Raw genomic sequence first — 4920 nt, forward strand, 5'->3', positions numbered from 1 at the left:
CCTGGACTCAACCTATAGACCAGGCTGGCTTCAAACTCACAAGAGGTCCACCTGCCTCTGCCTCCCAAGTGCTGGGGTTAAAGGCATGCAACACCACTGCCCAGCCTTTTGTTTTGAGGCAAGGTCTTTGCTGTGTTTGTGGTTCTGACTGGCCTGAAACTTAGTATGTACAACAGGCTGGCTTTAAATTAGTAGCACTCTTCCTGCCCTTGCACCTACTTCCCAAGAGCATGTAGCTAGCTTTGACAATCCATTTTTAAAAACCACTGTAGAGTTTAACTGATAGTTTATTCAGGCATGGTGACACAAGGCTTTCGTTCCAGTACTCAGGAGGCGGAGGTGGCTCTCCGTGAGTTTGAGGCCAGTCTAGTCCACATAGTGAGTTACAGGATAGCCAGGGATACACAGTGAGGTCCTATCTAAAGAGAGGAGAGAGAGAACACAGCTTAACGGAACAACAAACTCTGAACATATTAGAAAGATTTCCAGGTTAAACTTTATTAAAATAAGTAAGAAATTGAATAAAGTTTAGCAAATACAATATTAGGTTTCAAAGATGTTTAGCACAATACTATGCTTTTGAGGTAACAGTGCACATTGCTAGTGCTAGTAAGGTTTCTGGTAAGCACACAGGCTGTCGAAGGTGTGAACAAATCTGCTACCATGTGACTGAGTACTATCACATAAGGATGCTGACCTTGAGAGTAATCACACAAAGAGAGTAGTGTTTATATCTTAAACATAACATGGTTCTGCCATCACGCACTCTACTGGGCACCTCCCGCCTGCTCTATTCTCCAAAAGTGAACAGTTATCCTAGCAACAAAGTCTCTGCTATTAACAAATACCTGGAAGTGCAACAGTCAGCATGGGGCACAGGAGAAGGGCCTTCTGAGCAGGTGCCTGATGAGCAATGCAGGAACTTGCCACTGGAACTCACACACTACTACTTACAGACTGAGGGGACAGATGGCATCACCCACAGCAGTGGGATATGGTTTCACATGGTTAAAATAGTCCTCACAAGATATAAATTTTAGTTCCTAAAAACAGTAGCAACATGGTATGTTGTATGTACAGAAACACCAATAATGAGCAATGTAATGATGTGTCGTTGACTTTCCCTTCTAGTAAAAGGAACATCTACCCTATAAATGAAAGCCAAGGAAAGCCAAGGGTAGCACCACAGAAGTAGATGTCCTGGGAGCCTGGGTCTCCAGTGATCATGGAGACTGATCTGACTTGGAAAAAGACAGGAGAAATAATCTGTTTAGTGGAAAGTCTACAGTGTTTTGGTGACTAATCTAGTTAATTCTAGTCAGTTCTAAAGTCTTAATCAAGTAATTTTTAAATTGTCCATCCTTTTGTGGTTAATCAGACTGTTACTTAAACCTCTGTACAAATATTTCTTTCAAGTTAATGTCCCTCTTTAAAACTCAAAATCACAGGGAGGCAGAGGCAGGTGGATCTCTGTGAGTTCGAGGCCAGCCTGGTCTATAGAGTGAGTTCAGGACAGCCAAGGCTACACAGAGAAACCCTGTCTTGAAAAAAAACCAAAAAGCAATTCTCAAAATCATAGCTGTGCATGGTGGTACACACCTGTGAACCCAGCACTCAGGGAGGCAGAGGCAGAGGACACACAGAGAAACCCTGTGTCTAAAAACCAAATAATAATAATAATAATAATAATAATAATAATAATAATAATAATAATGATAAAAACAATGAAAACTCAAAACTGCCTTATTTTTTTATGACAAATATACTCAGCAAAATCAATAAGTGGATCACTGAATCGTAGAAACTGTAGATTTTTCCCCAATTTTATTTTATCTATTAATAATAAATGAATAATTTGTCAATTTACTTTTTAGAGACAGTAAAAAGGAGCTGGCAGTGATAACACACACCTTTAATCCCAGCACTCAGGAGGCAGAGGCAGGTGGATCTCTGTGTTTGAGGCCAGCGGGGTCTACATGTACAGCAAGTTTCAGGACAGCCAGGGCTACACAGAGAAACCCTGTCATGGAAGGAAGAAAGGCTGGGCTAAATTTTCTTTCAGATCAAAACTCTGGAGAAGAGAGGATAATAACCAGGATTAATAAAATTACATGATGGGACTGGAGAGATTGCTCAGTGGTTTAGAGGCACTGTCTGTTCTTCTAAAGGACCCAGGTTCAATTCCCAGCACTCATGTGGCAGCTCACAACTGTCTGTAACTCCAGTTCCAAGTAATCTGACACTCTCACACCAATGCACATAAAATTAAATAAATTGGAAAAAAATCCAAATTATGTGATTTTAAAACCACATTATGTCAACAAAGATATAGTCAATTCCCAATGAAAGAAACTTTAAATTAGCTGGGATTATAGCTCAGTAGTAGAATGCTGACATAGCCAGTGTTATGAGGCTCTGAATTCAATTCCCAGTAGTACAGAAAATAAATTGTTTGTTTCTTGCTGGGCGGTGGTGGGGCACGCCTTTAATCCCAGCACTCGGGAGGCAGAGGCAGGTGGATCCCTGTGAGTGCGAGGCCAGCCTGGTCTACGATGTGAGTGTAGGACAGCCAAGGCTACATGAGAAACACTGTCTCAAAAAACAAAACAAACAAATAAAAAACAAAACATGCTTCTTTCGTAAAGTTTCTAAAAATAACTTTTTTGGAGACTTATGTTATTCAAAGCAAATTTCATGATGACACATTTCTTTCTCTAAAAAGTGAAATTATCTTTTAAAAAAGGTTTATAGTTTTTCTATGTGTATAGGTATTTTGCCTGGATGGATGGGTGGATGTGCAGCACATTCTGGCATGCCTGCACAGGCCAGAGGTGGGCAAGGATTTCCCTAGAATTGGAGTTACAGGTGCTTTAAATTGCCATGTAGGTGTTAAGAGACTGAACTCAGGTTCTCTGTAGGAGCAGTGAATAGCACTATTAGCCCCCTAAAGTGAAATTATCTATTTATCAAGACCCTTACAGCTGGATGTGGTGGTGCACACCTTTAATCCCAGCACTAGGGAGGCAGAGGCAGGTGAATCTCTGTGAGTTCAAGGCCAGCTTGTTCTACATAGTGAGTTTCAAGACAGTTAGGGGTATGCAGAGACATCCTGACTAAAAAACAAAAAAACAAAACAAAACAAAAATAAATAACAAAAATATATAATTATATAGTTTAAAGTTTTTTATTTTTATTTTTTATGTACATTGGTGTTTTGCATGCACGTCTATGTGAGGGTGTCAAATCCTGGAGTTACAGACAGTTGTAAGCTGCCATGTGGGTGCTGGGAATTGAACCCAGGTCTGTTGGAAGAGCAGTCAGTGCTCTTAACTGCTGAGTCACATCTCCAGCCCCTTGATTTTTTTTTCTTTCTCTCCAATATAATGTCATTAGTGTTTAGATAGGTAAGCCAAGCAATCTTTCCAAAGTGGGTATAGGAGTGTCAGAGGAACTTTGCATTCTACTCTTTGCTGTTACTACAGGTGACCCTGGCTGTTTGTTACAGATCAATCCTTCACCTGAGCAGAAGAAAATTCAATGAGGATAAGAGCAAGAATGTCTTCAAATAAACTCTGGAGAAAAAACAAAGTCTTCCCACTAGTAGAATTTTAGTTGGAGAATAAAAGACAATTTTGACCCTTCTATATTAAAGGCTTGGTTTTTTGGTTTTTGTTTGGTTTTTCAAGACAGAGTTTCTCTGTGTAGTGGTCCTGGCTGTCCTGGAACTCTTTTTGTAGACCAGGCTGGCTCGAACTCAGAGATCCTCCTGCTTCTGCCTCCCAAGTGCTGGGCTTAAAGGTGTGCATCACCACGCCTGGCTTAAAGGTGTTTTTGCTATTGAAACATAGTAAAATCTTGCTATCACATCTCTCTATTGGTTTTTAGAGGCAGGCTTTCTCTGTGTAATCTGGCTGTCCTGGACTTGCTTTGTAGGCCAGGCTGGCCTCTGAGCGCAGAGATTAAAGGCATGTGCCACCATACCCGGTGTTATCACAATTTTTATTTCTCCACAACTTTCACGACTCCTGAGTTCTAACAAATTTTTCACTGAGCCCTTTTGTTAAAATTCATGGATTTTCTTTATAGCCCACTGCTGAAGGTGATTCCCCCATTTCTCAGTGTTCAAGGAAAAGAAGTGCAACCTGTGAGAAGCCCAGGGGGAAGGTGACAGTGAGCTGGGGAGGCAGCCTGCCCATGAGGGGCCAGTGGTGAAGTGCTTGCAGACCTATACAGTGCCCCGGTTGGACAGAGGGGAGGGCCTGCAGTACAGCTACCTTCAGCCAGTGGAGGTGGAGGCAGGCGGGTAGGGGTCTACTGAATGGGCCTCGAGGTTCCTGGGGTCCACAAACTTGTGAAGACTATTCTGGCAGCAGAAGAGCTACTTGCTTTCATTATGTTTTTTTGGTTTTTGGTTTTTTGTTTTTTTCCCCCCCTGCTTGCAATTTTCTTCTCTAATCCCCAGGGAAGTTACAAGTTCCATTATCTGAAGACTATAACACATACACACACCTTTCCTCCATTTTTAGACCTTTTGTATGATTGTCTTGCAGAAAATATATGCACACATGTCTATTTATATCATACACACACATATATGTATCTACAATGTGAGTTCAGGACAGCCAAAGGCTAACACAGAGAGACCCTGTCTTGAAAAAACAAAACAAACAACAACAACAAAAACCAAATAAAATAAAATAAAGCCAGGCATGGTGGCGCATGCTTTTAATCCCAGTACTCAGGAGGCAGAGGCAAGTGGATCTCTGTGAGTTCAAGGCCAGCCTGGTCTACAAATAGAGTCCAGGACAGCCAAGGGCTACACAGGGAAACCCTGTCTCAAAAAACCAAAAAATAAATAAATAAATAAATAAATTTTTAAAAAGATAGAATAAAATAAAATAAAAATAACTTCAACCCTGT

This window comes from Acomys russatus, chromosome 16 (genome assembly GCF_903995435.1).
Source record: "Acomys russatus chromosome 16, mAcoRus1.1, whole genome shotgun sequence".
NCBI classification, from domain to species: domain Eukaryota; kingdom Metazoa; phylum Chordata; class Mammalia; order Rodentia; family Muridae; genus Acomys; species Acomys russatus.